At 38.2% G+C, this 16,836-nt stretch overlaps 1 protein-coding gene across 3 annotated transcripts in view; it reads left to right on the top strand.

The window, feature by feature from the left end:
• The first annotated feature begins 12,052 nt into the window (after window positions 1-12,052).
• The window catches only part of AFF4 (ALF transcription elongation factor 4), a 95,461-nt gene continuing 90,677 nt past the window's right edge, over window positions 12,053-16,836 (top strand). Inside the window, exon 1 of one of the 3 annotated variants that reach the window (XM_081292298.1) lies at window positions 12,053-12,982. The gene's annotated coding sequence lies outside the window, so the exon portion shown is untranslated. The remainder of the gene's footprint in view (window positions 12,983-16,836) is intronic. The other 2 variants (XM_081292299.1, XM_081292297.1) reach the window with 2 other exon arrangements.

Genomic DNA, 16,836 nt, shown 5'->3' with positions numbered 1-16,836 from the left:
TTATATGTTTTGAAGTTAATATTTATTAAAAAACTGCATTAAGATTTTTGCTCAGGGCTGGGGATATGGCTCAAGCGGTAGCACGCTCGCCTGGCATGTGTGCGGCCCGGGGTTTGATCCTCAGCACCACATACAAAGATGTTGTGTCCACCGAAAACTAAAAAAATAAATAAATATTAAAATTCTCTCTCTCTCTCTTTAAAAAAAAAAGATTTTTGCTCAAAATTAATCGGTGAGATGTTTTCCTTGCCAACCTATCTAAATTAGCTCATCATATCATTGTATTGCTTTGCTTTGACTTTTCCTTTTTTCATTCATACCTGACAGTTTATTTATGTGTGTGCAAGTGTGTGTGTATTCACTGAAATTGGAGCCCCATTTTATGAGGACAAGGACTTCATTTTGTTCACTACTGCCTCTGAGGCCTAGAATGCTTAGAAAGCTGCCTGGGGGGCTGGGGATGTGGCTCAAGGGGCTGGGGATGTGGCTCAAGGGGCTGGGGATGTGGCTCAAGCGGTAGCGCGCTCGCCTGGCATGCGTGCGGCCCGGGTTCGATCCTCAGCACCACATACAAACAAAGATGTTGTGTCCGCGGAGAAATGGAAAATAAATATTAAAAAATTCTCTCTCTCTTAAAAAAAAAAAGCTGCCTGGTATATAATGGAAACTTAATAATTGTTGAAATAATGAATAAATGAATTGAACCTCTTAAAAAAATCATTAATATATACATTTGCCTTAATAGTGAATTTGGATTTTTAGTTGCAGGAAGAAGAAATCAAGAGATTGTGAGCCATGTGTGAATTTGTATAAATTATTATCTTTATTTTTTAAAAATATTTATTTTTTAGTCATAGGTAAACACAATATCTTTATTTTATTTTTTATGTGGTGCTGAAGATTGAACCCAGTGCCTAACATATGCTAGGTGAGTATTCTACCTCTGAGCCACAATCCCAGCCCACTTTTCTTTTTTCTTTTTCCAGCCCACTTTTCTTTATTAAAAAAAAAAACAAAACAAACAAACAAACAAACAAAAAAACATTTTTAGTTGTAGATGGACACAATACCTTTGTTTATCTTTATGTGGTACTGAGGACTGAACCTAGCACCTCACATGTGCTAGGCAAGTCGTCTATCACTGAGCCAGAACCCCAGCCCTAAATTACTTAATGTTGACATTAGAATCATTACAACAAAAAAAAAACTTTAAAAGTAATTAAAGACATTTCATTCTGGTAGACAGCCTCTAAAATAGCCCCCAGTGATCCCTGCCTCCTGATGTTCCTGTCCTGCACAATACCCTCCCACACTGAACTGGGCCAACTTGTGCCTTGTGAAACCAATAGGATGTCACAGAAATAGAGTGTAACTTATGAGGCTAGGTCATAAAAGAAATTGAAATTTTTATATGTAATGTTCCATCATAGCTGAATTTCTTCACAAAAAATAAGAAATGGAAAGGAGGTTGCTTCCTGAGTAAGTTTCCAAGAGACTCATTTGTTAGCTAAGCAAGAAAAGCCATGTATTGATGGGGAGTTGATTAAATCAGCAGCCAGCAAACTATAACCAGAGAAAAATCAGCTTTTTGGGGCTGGGGATGTGGCTCAAGCGGTAGCGTGCTCGCCTGGCATGCGTGCGGCCCGGGTTCGATCCTCAGCACCACATACAAACAAAGATGTTGTGTCCGCGGAGAAATGGAAAATAAATATTAAAAAATTCTCTCTCTCTTAAAAAAAAAAAGCTGCCTGGTATATAATGGAAACTTAATAATTGTTGAAATAATGAATAAATGAATTGAACCTCTTAAAAAAATCATTAATATATACATTTGCCTTAATAGTGAATTTGGATTTTTAGTTGCAGGAAGAAGAAATCAAGAGATTGTGAGCCATGTGTGAATTTGTATAAATTATTATCTTTATTTTTTAAAAATATTTATTTTTTAGTCATAGGTAAACACAATATCTTTATTTTATTTTTTATGTGGTGCTGAAGATTGAACCCAGTGCCTAACATATGCTAGGTGAGTATTCTACCTCTGAGCCACAATCCCAGCCCACTTTTCTTTTTTCTTTTTCCAGCCCACTTTTCTTTATTAAAAAAAAAAACAAAACAAACAAACAAACAAACAAAAAAACATTTTTAGTTGTAGATGGACACAATACCTTTGTTTATCTTTATGTGGTACTGAGGACTGAACCTAGCACCTCACATGTGCTAGGCAAGTCGTCTATCACTGAGCCAGAACCCCAGCCCTAAATTACTTAATGTTGACATTAGAATCATTACAACAAAAAAAAAACTTTAAAAGTAATTAAAGACATTTCATTCTGGTAGACAGCCTCTAAAATAGCCCCCAGTGATCCCTGCCTCCTGATGTTCCTGTCCTGCACAATACCCTCCCACACTGAACTGGGCCAACTTGTGCCTTGTGAAACCAATAGGATGTCACAGAAATAGAGTGTAACTTATGAGGCTAGGTCATAAAAGAAATTGAAATTTTTATATGTAATGTTCCATCATAGCTGAATTTCTTCACAAAAAATAAGAAATGGAAAGGAGGTTGCTTCCTGAGTAAGTTTCCAAGAGACTCATTTGTTAGCTAAGCAAGAAAAGCCATGTATTGATGGGGAGTTGATTAAATCAGCAGCCAGCAAACTATAACCAGAGAAAAATCAGCTTTTTGGGGCTGGGGATGTGGCTCAAGCGGTAGCGTGCTCGCCTGGCATGCGTGCGACCCGGGTTCGATCCTCAGCACCACATACAAACAAAGATGTTGTGTCCGCCGAGAACTAAAAAATAAATAACAAAAAGAAAAAAAAGAAAAATCAACTTTTTAAAGTTTATTAGCCTTTCAGTGAAAACAGTTGTTCAGCATTGAACACAGGGATCAGCATCAAGAGACAAGTAAGAAACAAGGCAAGTTGTTTCTCTTTAATCACTTTTTTATTTTTAAAATTATATTTTAAAAATTGTTTTATTTTTTTGTTGTAGTTGGACACAATTCCTATTTTTTTATTAATTTACTTTTATGTGGTGCTGAGGATTGAACCCAGGGTCTCATACGTGCTAGTCGAGCACTCTACCACTGAGCCACAACTCCAGTCCCTAAATCACTTTTTTATAACAGCTTTTTTTTTTAAATAGTTTTTTTTTTTTAAGTACATAGTCTTTCTCTTCATTCTTTTTCTTCTCCTCTTTCCTTCTCCTCCTCTCCTTCTTCTTTTTTGTGTTGCTGGGAATTGAACCCAGTGCCTCTCACATGCTAAACAAATGCTCTCTTGCTAGCTTTTTGAGATTTAACTAATATAACCACAATTTGCCCATTTAAAGTGTGCGATTCGACATTGTACAACCGATATCAGAATAATTTTTAAAATATTCTGATCACCTCAAAGAAACTCTGTACCTATTAGCACTCGTACCTATTTCCTGCTTCCTACAACAAACCAACCCTAGGCACTCTAATTCATTTTCTGTTAGTTCAGATTAGTTTTTTGTGGACATTTGGTATAAATGGAATCATAAGATACATTATCCATTGTGACTGATTCTTCTTACTTAGCAGAATGTTTCCAAGTTTCATTCATGTTGAAGCATGTATGAGTAGTTCATTTCTTTTTATTGCCAAATAATATTCCATTATATGAACATACCAATTGTGCTTATACATTCTTTACTTGAAGAACATTAGGGTTGTATCCAACTTTTTATTATTTTTTTCAGTAATGGGGCTTGAAACCAGGAGAGGTATAGCTCTATTTTGAGAGAGTGTCTCATAGTTACCTAGGCTGGCCTCAAACTTGCCAAATTCCTGCTTCAGCTTCCCAAATTGCTGGGATTATAGGTATATGCAACTGAACCTTGTTCCCTACCTTTTGGCTATTATGAGTGATTCTGCTTTAAACACTCATGTTCAAGATTTTATGTGAACATATATTTTGAATTGTCTTGGATACATATATGCCTAGGAATGGTATTTGTAGATTATATAGTAACTGTGGTTTTTTTTTTTTTTTTTTTTTTTTTTTTTTTTTGGTGTGTGTGTCTAGAGATCTAGTCCAGGCCCTTGCTCATGCTAAGCATGGATTCTACCACTGGGCTATACTCTGAGCCCCATATGTTTAACATTTTGAGGAACTGACAGGCTATTTTCCAAAGAATGTGTACCATTTTACACTTCCACTGGCAATCTATAAATGTTCCAATTGCTCTAAACCTTACCAAGAATTGTAATTATCTGTCATTTTTATTATAGCCATCCTAGGGCCTGTGAAGCAGTAACTCATTATTTTGATTTGCATTGACCTGATGGATGAGTATTTTATATGCTCAATGGGTCAGTCATCTACCTTCTTTAGAAATGGGTCTATTAGATCCCTTGCCCGTTTTACAAGAGCTTTTGTGGTGCTGGGGATTGAACCCAGGGCCTTGTGCATGCAAGGCAAGCACTCTACCAACTGAGCTATATCTTAAGCCCTCTTTTCTTTTTTTTTTTTTTTTTTTGAATTTTTTAATCTTTTATTTTTTAGTTTTCGGCGGGCACAACATCTTTGTTTGTATGTGGTGCTGAGGATCGAACCCCGGGCCGCACGCATGCCAGGCGAGCGTGCTACCACTTGAGCCACATCCCCAGCCCCTTAAGCCCTCTTTTCATTTTCTTGATGGTGTCATTTGAAGTATAAAAGTTTTTAGTATCGATGAAGTCCAATTTTGTTTTCTTTTGTAGCTTGTACTTTTGGTGTCATATCTATTAAACTCTGGGTCAATCCAGGTCCTGAATATTTGTGGCTGTTTAAGGATTTCATAGTTTTCACTCTTACATATAGGTCTCTGATCCCTTTGAATTAAATGTTTTTGTATTTTTTGAGCTGGGGGTCCAAATCCATTCTTTTGCATAGGATTTTTAGTTGTCCAAACCATTTGTTTGAAAGTTTGTTGAACTGTCTTGGAACTCTTGTTAAAAATCATTTGAAGAGTTGGGGTTGTGGCTCAGCGGTAGAGTGCTTATACCTTACCTGTGAGGAACTGGGTTTAAACCCAAGCACCACATAAAAATAAATAAACAAAATAAAGGTATTATATCCATTTACAACTAAAAAGTATTTTTAAAAAATCAATTGAAGGGCTGGGGTTGTGGCTCAGCGGTAGAGCTCTCACCTAGCATGTGTGAGGCCCTGGGTTCGATCCTCAGCACCATATAAAATAAAGATATTGTGTCCATCTACAACTAAAAAATAAATTTAAAAAATCAATTGAAAATAAATATGAGGGTTTATCTCTTGACTCTCAGTTTTATTCTATTGATCTGTGTTTTTGACTCCTGATGAGTCAATGGAGAGTACCAATACTACTCAGTTGTTATTTTTTTTTAATATGTTTTTGTTTTTAAAGAGAGTGAGAGAGGAGAGAGAGAGAATTTTTAATATTTATTTTTTAGTTCTCGGCGGACACAACATCTTTGTTTGTATGTGGTGCTGAGGATCGAACCCGGGCCGCCCGCATACCAGGCGAGCGTGCTACCGCTTGAGCCACATCCCCAGCCCCCTCAGTTGTTATTTATTCAAGGGGCAATGTTAGATTGAAGTGACTTAAGAATTAGCCTCTATGAATAATCTGCATGGAACAACTACCTGTGAGATTATTCTCAAGGAAAAAAAAAAACATTCATTATTTCCTGAAATGGAATCTGGTGAGTTTTAGTTAATATTAGTACCAAAATATGTGGAGCAGAGAAAGCTTAGTTGGACAGATTTACAGAGCTGGTGACAACATAAGGTGTTGAAAGCCTCATGGGAAATATTTGAATTTATCATGTGTTATTCAAGCAATAAAGCTGAGAGTGAATTTCATTAATTTTTCTGGACCTAACTAACCATGATGAGTTCCAGGAGTTTTTACAGAGATAAAGCTGAATATCCTAACATTATTGACCACACAACAGTTTGATGGCTTATTATTATGATTTGCTAAACAGGTGTGTTTACTAAGGCTTGTATTCTCTTAGACAGTGGTAAGTTATTGTTGTGAACGTTTGAGCACAAGGCTGAGATAGAAATTTATAAACATTATGTTAAAATACACACAAAATTTATCCTCTTTACCATTTTTAAGTGTAGAGTTCAGTGAGATTAATTACATTAACATTATCGTGAAATCATCACTACCATCACCACCATCCATCTCCACCAACTCTTTTCATCTTATAAAATGGAAGCTCTCTTTTAAACAATAATTCCATATTCCTTATACCCTGAACTCCTTGCAACCTCCTTTCTATTTCTACCCCGCCTAGGGATTGAACTCAGGGTGATTTACCAGTAAAGCACATCTCCAGACTTTATTTTTTGTTTTGATGCAGGGTCTGGCCAATTAGCTCAAGCAGACCTTGAAATTTCCATCCTCTGCCTCAGCATCCTGAGTTGCAGGGATTGTAGGCATGTGCCGCCACACACAGTTTATCACCATTCTAAATTTGACTACTCTTGGTACTCATATAAATGAAATAATACAATAGTTGTCTTTTTGTGACTGGCTTATTTCACTTAGCATAATGTGAAATATGGGCTTCACCCATGTTTGTCACATGTGTCAATTTCTTCCATTTTTAAGGTTAGATACAATTCCATTATGTGTACATATTAATTTTGTTTATTCATTTATCCATTAATGGACACTTGGGTTGCTCTTACCTTTTGACAGTTATGTTATTGTGATATGTGAAAATCTTTTCTAAGAATTTAACCTTGGGGATGAGGTTGTGGCTCAAGAGGTAGAGCGCTCATCTAGCATGTGTGATATTATAAAAATAAAATAAAGATATTGTGTCCACCTATACTCTAAAACATAAATATTAAAAAAAAAGAATTTAACCTTTATTTATTTGTTTTTATGTGGTGCTGAGGATCAAACCCAGGGCCTCACCCCCCCCCCATGTGAAATCCTTATGAATGACAGTTCCTCTCAACTACTGTTATTGAACACTAAATGATTTTGGAAATTAGCTTTTGGAGAAGATGTGTAATGTTTCTTAAGGAGTTCAACCTAAAATGACAAAAACAGTGTTTATATGTGAAACTTTTAATGAGGTAAAGTCATTTAGGCAACCAAAAACTTTTTGAATGGCTTAAGGGAAATTTTAATACTACCTACAAGGTAGTATAATGCAATGGGCATCTGAGAGAATCCCTAGTGTCTATCAAGGTCAGTTGTGAAATGTTTAGAGAAAGCAAATATTTCTCCATTTAAATGGACATTGAACTGCTCAGCTTTTCAAAAGATGGTTTCAAATGATGATTTATGTTCCCTGTTAGGAAAATAATGCTTCCCAAGGATAATCACATACTGATCCCTAGTACCTGTGAATATGATATTTTACATGTCAAAGGAGGAATTAAGGTGGCATAAGGAATTAAGGTCCTTTATTCTGTTGAATTTAAAATGGAAAGATTATAATCTGGATGATCTGAATTGGATCAAAGTAATCAGAAATATCCCGAAGTATATAATTTTATACAATATATAGTATACATGTACATATGTTTATTTATATATAAAATAAATCAGTGAGGCAGAATAGAAGGTCAGAGTGCTGTGATTTAAAAAGAACTCAAATAGTCATTGTTGGCTTTGAAGATGATGGACCAGTTCAAGAGTTTAGGAATGAGGGCAGCCTCTAGAAGTTGAAAAGGAAAGAAAACAGATTCTGTCTACCCCAGAGCATCTAGAAAGGAGTAGCCTTGTCAATATCTAGATCTTAACCAGTGAGACCCATGTGAGACTTGACTTAAGGCAATAAATTTGTGTTGTTTTAAGGCCCCAAATTTGCAATCATTTGTTACAGCAGCAATAATAAAACTCATACTCTCCCAGACTCTAATTAACCTTTGCCTTGGTATGTTCACTAATCCTAATGTATTATAGTTCTTACCCAAACCTAGCCAACCTGTCTGAATTGAAGTCATCTAAAATTAGGACTCCAAAACCTATTAATATTTCAAGGTAGAGATTTCTGATTGAACCCAGGGGCGCTCAACCACTGAGCCACATCCCCAGCTCTTTTTTTTTTTTTAATTTTTTGCTGGGGAGCTGGGGATATACACTCAATCGGTAGAGTGCTTGCCTTGCATGCACAAGGCTCTGCCTTCAATCTCCAGCACCAAAAAATAAAAAGTAAAAAAAAATTTTAGCTGTAGATGGACATAATATCTTTATTTTATTTATTTTTTTATGTGGTGCTGAGAATTGAAACCAGTGCCTCACACATGCTTGGCAAGCGCTCTGCCATTGAGCCAGAACCCCAGCCCATGAAAATTATTTTAAAGCCTTAATAAAAACCTCCAGCCCTTTTTTGTTTTTAAATTAGAGGCAGGGTCTCACTGAGTTGCTTAGGGCTTTCCTAAATTGCTGAGGCTGACTTTGGACTTGTGATCCTTCTGCCTCAGTCTCCCAAATTGCTGGGATTATAGGCATGCACAACCACCCCACAGATCTCTGTCTTACCTGCAGTAAACAATCAACTTAACTTTGCTCTATCAACTATTTTTGGCAGTATTTTGGAGGAATCAGAATCTGATGAGTTTTACCTGTGCTTAGAATAGTACCTACTCTATATAGATGTTTAATAATTATTTGATAAATAACAAATAAATTGTTGGAATTTCTACCACAATGAAGAGTAATATTTATGCAGCTGTAGTTGTTTTTTTTTTTTTTAAAGAGAGAGCGAGAGATAGAGCGGTAGAGAGAGAGAGAGAATTTTTAATATTTATTTTTTAGTTTTCGGCAGACACAACATCTTTGTTTGTATGTGGTGCTGAGGATCGAACCCAGGCCGCACGCACGCCAGGCGAGCGTGCTACCGCTTGAGCCACATCCCCAGCCCTGCAGCTGTAGTTGTGCCTTGGTATTTCCTATATCTAGATATTACTTTCAGAAAGTATTAGTGAAGATTATTATTATTTTTTTTGAGAGAGAGGGAGAAAAGAGGAAAGAGAGAGAGAGAACTTTAATATTTATTTATTATTTTTTAGTATTTGGCGGACACAACATCTTTGTATGTGGTGCTGAGGATCCAACCCCGGCGGCCAGGCGAGTGCGCTACAGCTTGAGTCACATCCCCAGCTCCTAAGATAATTATTTTTTTAAAAGTATTTTTTAGTTGTTGACGGATACAATACCTTTATTTATTTATCTTTATGTGGTGCTGAGGGTTGAACCCAGGGCCTCACACATGCTAGGCGAGCGCTCTACCACTGAGCCAGTACCCCAGCCCATGAAGATTATTTTTAAAGCCTTAATAAAACTTCATATATAGATGTTTATAGTGGCTTTATTCATAATTTTTAAAAACTGGATACAACCCAAATGTCTCTCAACTGATTAATAGCTAAACAGTGTTATATCCATATAATGGACTACTACTTAGCAATTCATTAGAAATAAATTACTGGTACATGAATTTCAAAGGCATTGTGCCAAGTGAAAGAAGTCAGACTTAAAGGCTTTATACTGTGAGTCAGCTTATATAGTATTCTAAAAAAGGTAAAATTATAAGGACAAAAAGGAGATCTATGATTGCTAGGAACTGGGAGTTGAAATGAAACATTCACTATAAGAGGGCGCAAGGCAATGTTTTGGGGTGATAGAAATGTCTTGTATGCATACACTGTTTAAGTAACAGTGTTTTTATTTTTTCCCTCTCCCATTTTTCAGTGATAGAGATCGAATCCAATATCTTGTGCATGCTAAGGAAGTATTTTAGTCCTCAGCCACATCCCTAGTCCCCAAATGTTCTGTATCTTGATTGTGGTGGTGATTATAGAATCCATTAAAAAGAATGAATTTTACTGTAGAGAAATTATACTTCCAAAAAACTAATTTAAAAACAGTATTCTACTAAGAACTTGTACTCTTAACAATAGACATTAAATCCTTTAAAATACTGTATGTTAATAAAAAAATCAATTTTTTTTTCTTTTACAGTTCTATGGTAGGATTTTCTGCTATTTCTCCATTGTGTATAGTAGTCTTACATAGTTCTAGAACATAAAGTTAAAGACAATTCGCTTTTTAAGAAATGAATGAATCTTCTTAAATAAAAATGATAGGAGTGTTAGCCAGGTGGGGTGGCACAGGCCTTACAACCCCAGCAACTTGGGAGGCTGAGACAGGAGGGTCACAAGTTGACCAGCCTCAGCAACTTAGTGAGGCCCTCAGCAAGTCTCAAAATAAAAAATAAAAAGGGATGGGGATGTAACTCAGTGGTAAAAGTGGGTTAAATTCCCAGTACCAAAAAGTAAAAAAAAAAAAAAAAAAGTATTAAAATGTTAAACATTGAGAAATGGTGCAGAGGTGTAGCCTCAGTGGTCAAGTGCTTCCTTAGCATGCTCCAGGCCCTGGGCTCAATTCTTATCACCTCAAAATCAATTTGAGAAATAATTTTATAACATTTTTTTTCTCACATTTTCTGAAAGGGTAGGGAATTCTTATTTGCAGAATAATCCCAAATGTTCTTTTCTTTTGCCACTCTCCATCCTTTCCTAACCACACCTTATACAGTCTTGTAAATTTTCTTAGAAATTGAAAGAAAGCAAATTAAATTGGCACAACTTCTATGTAATTTGGCAATAGCTATCAAAATTAAAAATATCTTTTGATGTAGCTAGGCATGGTGGCACATGCCTATAATCCCAGTGGCTCAGGAGGCTGAGCCAGTAGGATCACAAGTTGTAGGTCAGTCTCAGCAAATTAGCCAGACTCTAAGAAACTTAATGAGACTCCATTTCAAGATAAAAAGTGAAAAGGGCTGGGAATGTGGCTCAGTGGTTAAACACCCCTGGGTTTAACTCCTGGTATCAAAACAAAACAAATTTTTTGATGTAATGATTCCAGTTTAAAGATTTATTATATATTAATTTATTTTTCTTTGTGGTGCCAGGGATTGAACCCAGGGCCCTGTGCATGCAAGGCAAGCACTCTACCAACTGAGCTGTATCTCCAGCCATGTAAAAAGAAAAATTTTTTTTTTTTTCTTGGTACTTGGGATTGAACCTAGGGGCACTTAACCACTGAGCCACTCCCCAGCCCTTTTTTGTATTTTATTTAGAGACAAGGTCTCACCGAGTTGCTTAGGGCCTCACTAAATTGTTGAGACTGTCTTTGAACTGCAATCCTCCTGCATCAGCCTCTGGAGCTGCTAGGATTACAGATCTGCACCACCACAACCAGTTTATTATATAATTGTCTACTGTATGGGCTTACTCATTGAAACTTAACATGTAATAAGGGCATGGCAACAATCTAAATATCCACTTGTAGAGGATTGGCTTAAATCATATCTGCAGTGGAATGCATACATGAGGAAGAGGCATCTTTTATGTTCTAATACAGAGGGATGTCCAAGATATTTTGCAGAAAGGAAGGAACTGACAAGTGTATATAGTGTGTTATCTTTTGTGTAAAAAAAAAAAAAGTATATATTTTAGGCTTGTTCTAAATTTCTTGAATCAGGATCCCATGGTTTTTTTGTTTTGGGGTTCTGGGGATCAGATCCAGGGTCTTGTGAATGTTAGGCAAGGGTACTACCACTGAGAGCTAGTTCCCTATTTCATGTGGCTGTATTTTAATAACATACATAGGATAAGATTCATTAGAAAATGCTAATTAGTTCTAGGACTGGAGTAATTGAATGGCAGGGATAGAAGAAGCAATTATTTTTCACTCCATTCTGTCCTAATATGGTTGGAGTTTTCCATTTATTTCATAATTTATTGGATAAAATATTTGTAGAAAGTGATGGTCAGCCAGAAATTTTAAAGATGAAATTACCCTTCTATGGATGCTTTCATGAGGCTCCTTCAAATGAAGAAAGCGGGTAAAAGACATGAACTTTTGTGTTTTTCAAATAAACAAGAATCTCTCTGTATAGTTACCATAATGGATCCTAAGAGACCCTAAAATCCTGTCTAGCCTATATTACTTCATTCTCAGTTAAATCATGACTTGCCCTGACTGGCAGGTTATTAAGAGGTGCAGAGAATGACATCCTGAAGAAAAATATCAGTGGCGAGAAATGTTGGCTTTTGGGTCAATTCAACCTCTAGCAGAAATTCCCTGCACCCATTCCTTTTCTGCGGGACCTGTTGAGGGCAGCAGGACCCGGGAAGGCTCGAGAACAGTCCAGGGCGGAACTTGGTACTAGGACTGGGCTGGGCTAGACTGATGCCCACGAGGGCGGGCGGACAGACGGGGCTCCTTCGTCTGAGCCCCAGAACCGGTAGATCCGGCCCGGCACCGCCTCTCCTCGCCTTCCGAACCTCACTAGCGGGCAGAGCGCAGGAGGTGTGCAGGCCTAGTCCTGCCCTCCTAGTCCTGCCCTCGTGGCCCTGCCCAAGCGGCGGCCGTGCCCAGCAGACCCGGCCTAGACCACCTGTGCCCGCTCTCGGCCAGCCCGAGGCAGTGCGACCCGACGGTATCGCACGTCAGCACCCGGGGGCGTCGCCTCGGGCGCCACAGGCCAGCAGCCCCCACTCTCTCGGCGGGAGGGGCGCATCGTCGTCACGTGACGCCCCGCACCCACTCGGTCCTAGTCACATGGGCCGCACGGCCGCTGCGTCAGTCAGTCCTGGCTGCGGGAGTCGAGCCGTCGCCGCCGCCGCCAGCGGACGGGGCGGGGATCGCGGTGCCAGGTCTTCGTCAGCCCGCCCCCGCCGCCTCAGTCAGCCGTCCCAGGCTGGGCCCCGCCGTCATGGAGCGGGGCGGGCCCTCCCTCTTTGCCGTGTGAGGTGTGCCGTCGCCACCGCCTTAGCTTTCCGAGGCCTCCGGAACCTCCGCCGCCCGAAGCCCCTCGCCCTTGGCAGGCTGTCGCCGCCCTCTGGGCGGGCCTGAATGCGCGTCCGGTGAAGGTGCAGGCCCGGCGTCGCCGCTGCCGCAGCCGCAGCCGGGAGATGGTTCGGGCCTAGCGGAGCCGGGACTGGAGGTGAGGAGGGCCGACTGACGGACTGACAGACCCGGCCGTGGGGGAGGGGAGGCCAAGTCCGCCAGGCGCTCGAGGGGACCCTCTGGGCGCGGGCTGCTTCGTCCGGCTTCCGCCCCTCATCTTCGCGTTCACTCCCCACCCTTTCGCAGGAAAAATAAAATAATAATAATAAAAAAAAGGGCCAATCCTAATCTCAGCAAATATTCCCACAGCCCATCTTTTCGCTGTTTCTCCTTTCGTTACTTAATCTATTCCTTCTTTTGGACAGTCTGTCGTCTGAATCGTTCCTTTTTAATACTCTCCTCAATTTCAGATTATTCCTGGTTAAAGAGAAAATAGGCCCAGATTCTGGCTATCATTACCCAACTAGTTCTCGCTTTCCTTCTCGCGATCCTGCGCACCTCCCCCTCTCTCCCGTCCTCTGCAAAAAAAAAAAAAAAAAAGAAAAAGAAAAATTTTCCGTCTTTGACCAGCCAAGGGGGATTGACTAAAAATGGGAACAGGGGGTGTAATATTCGAATACCCCCTCCCCATTTCTGAATCGGCCTGTTACCTGGGTCTCCCTATAGCTTGTATTTGGATATTGATGTTTAGGCCTTTGCTCCAGCTGCCTGTGCTCGGGTTAATCTCGTAATTGACGTCAGTGCTTTGTTCCTTCCACTTTGCTGTTCCTTCCACTCTTTGAGGATGGATCATGGGGTATAGGAGTTTGGGGGAGTATCCTTATTGCGTTTTCATTCACAAACGACATCATTTATAGCGACTTGAAAGTACAAATCTGAAATGCGTGTGTATGGAGTTCAAACTAAGAGGAAGAGTTCTATTGAGGGTTGCTGTAGTTTTATCAGTTGCAATTCAGAATTGTGTGATTTCTTCCCTGCTGGCCACAGAGAGATTTTAAACTAAGACCAGTCCCTTTTCTAGTGACCAGTGTTTTTCTTGACGAAATCTAAGATAAAGAAGCCAGAAAATAGGCTGTTCCTGTGACAGTTAAAGTCTGTTTTGTTTTTTTTTTTAGGACTCAGATATAGACTCAAAGCTTTGTTTCTATATTGATTCTGCAATGCTTTATGAAGTCTTTCTCTCTTTTTTAAAACTGTCCTTTAGCTTATCAAAATTGAAATACTTAGAAGAACTTTCTTAATTTGGTATTTGATAAAAGTGTCTTTGTGGCCCGAGTCTGTCTAGAATCCTATCTTTAGTAATATGTACATAAAGAAGTATTGGCAAGTGGCCACTTGGTTTTCAACAAAGCTGGCTTCTTCACGTCTCTCAGGTTTATTTTTCCTTATTCATCACTGCATTTTTCAGTCTCTAAATAACAAAAGTCTCAAATTTATTTTTAATTATCTTTCACAGTGAACTTTTGTTTCTAATATCCATAATTTCATTCAGTTTGTGGTGGTTTGCAGGCTGATTTTTGTTTGTAGGAACAGTAGGCAGATTTCACTTTAGACAAAATTTTGCTTTAAGTGAGGAGGACATATGGTGTCTGTGAATGACCAAGCCTTTGCCTTTCCGTTGAGGGTAAAAAAAAAAAAAAAGCTGTGTTAATTGGTACATGGTCTACAGTTTGGGGGTATAAAGGCGACTCCAACAGTGCTTTGGTGAAGCTGTGTAATTAAGAATTCCTAAAGAGAGAATATTTTCATTCTGATTCAATTTCTACTTGTCAAATTCTCACATTCATATCTTTACATCCTTTTTTCCATGTTCTTGAGTTATCATACCCCTTTTGTAACAGTTAATATATTATACCTTGTATTGTGATTTTCTTACAGGTTTGTTGTAGGGTTTTTAGAGCAAGTACCTTATTTATTATTTATTGTTCCTAATATTTTATATAGTTACTAGATTGTATTTGAATGTGATAATATTTTGAACTTGGAATTGTTGTTATATCAAATTATCCTATTTAATATTTAGATAATTTAAAGAAAGCCTTGTGAGCAAATGATCAGTATTTGAAGGAAAATAATGAATCCCAACTTTAAAAGGTGGAAAATAGAAGATGAAGCCTTTTAAAAGTTATCTATCTTACCTTTTTTGGAGGGGTAAGGTAAATGTCATGTTTTTATGTGTAACTGAGAGGAACAAAGAAAGCAGGCATTTCTTCTTTTGTGACCATCTACTAGTTTAGAATGGAATCCAAAATCAAAGAGTTTTGTGGGTTGTTTTTTTTTTTTTGTACTGAGAATTGAACCCGAAGGCACTTAACCACTGACCCACGTCCCCAGCCCTTTTTTATATTTTATTAGAGACAAGGTCTCACTGAGTTACTTAGAGTCTTACTGAGTTGCTGAGGCTGAGTTTGAACTGGCAATCCTCCTGCATCAGCTTCCCAAGTTGCTGGAATTACAGGCATGTACCACTGTGTCCAGCTCAAAGAGGCGTTCTTAAGTAGAAGAGCACACAGTGATCCAGTAGTGCAGTGTATATCATAAAAATTGAAGACTTAGGTTTTATTTTTGTGTTGACTCTGTTTTACAGATAACTTATATAAAAACTTTCCTATATAATGTAAGGGTTTCCCATCTTTTTTCCAATCCTCATTATATTCTCTCTTTTTCTTATTTCTTCTGATAAGTTGGAACAATTATATTTGATTTGGTGTATGCCAGTCTTCAGTTATCATGAAATAAGATGTAGTTGGTGACTAAAGATTGTTTTAAAGCTAATGTGACCTGTTTACCTTGTTGCTTTTTCCTTTAGTTTAAGAAAAGCACCCCCACTTGTTCTAACTCTATACTTGTCCATCTTATTTGAAGCAGTGCTCTATGGTACATGAAGGGAGAGCAGTGATAGAAATTCCAAATGTTAACTTTTGGCTGATCATCAGCATTTGTTTTTGTCTTGATGTTCATTTTCATTGGCATCATACCTGAGAATTTTAATGGTATTGGCACATAGAAAAATTAGTGCCACTAAATTTAGTTCCAAAATATTTCAAAGAATTTTAATGTTGAGATTACTTATTCTGTTTTTGAAGGGAGTAAAAGTCCTGCTTCATCAGCTGTATTTTTAAAAAATCTGTAACATGAAGAATGTTCTAAGGGAAGGCATTTCTTGTAACTTTATCTTTCTTGGTAGTGGCTTTAGGCAGGTAGACACAACTTATTAGTGGGTACTATTTTAAGCTTTTTATTTATTTATTTTTAATTTTTTAGTTTTATTTTTTTAGTTGTTGATAGACCTTTATTTTATTTATTTATATGTGGTGCTGAGAATCGAACCCAGTGCCTCACACATGCCAGGCATGTACACTACTGCTGAGCCCCAGTCTCAGCCCCCTTAAGCTAATTATTTTGATAATCATTTCCTGGGAGAGGTGGGAGAACTTCATGTATTCTTCTCCCAAGTTTCCATGGGGAGAAGAAAAAATCAGGGGCTGACTAGAATAGGTTGCCCTGGAAAACCAGTCTGGTTTGGTTACCCAGGGATTATAATGATCTGTCCTGAGGCTGCTTTGGGTCTAAATGATTCTCCCACCATTTTGTCAGTTTGGAGTTGCCTAGTGGGTTATGACTTTTCACTTTGACTTTTCCTTTTCATATCATCCTTAGGGAAGAGGGACAGTTTTATGGCGAAGTCAGTATTCTGTGTAGACAGATCTTCTCACCTCTTTCATTTCTTTCAATGGATATATCATTTTTCCTTTCTCATTTTCTACCTGATGAAATTTCATCATTTTGTAAGGCCTGATGCTTTGTATAATCCTTCTGAAAATTTTGCTTGATTTAAAAAAAAAATTAGTTGTAAATGAACACAATACTCTTATTTTAATTATTTATTTTTATGTGGTGCTGATGTACTAGTTCCTCACACATGGTAGACAAGTGCTCTACCATTGAGCC

This window comes from Spermophilus citellus (genome assembly GCF_964194105.1).
Source record: "Spermophilus citellus genome assembly, chromosome: 1".
In the NCBI taxonomy this organism is placed as follows: Eukaryota; Metazoa; Chordata; class Mammalia; order Rodentia; family Sciuridae; genus Spermophilus; species Spermophilus citellus.
Note: the sequence above shows the minus strand (reverse complement) of the source record. Positions and strands in the feature narration are given on the sequence as shown.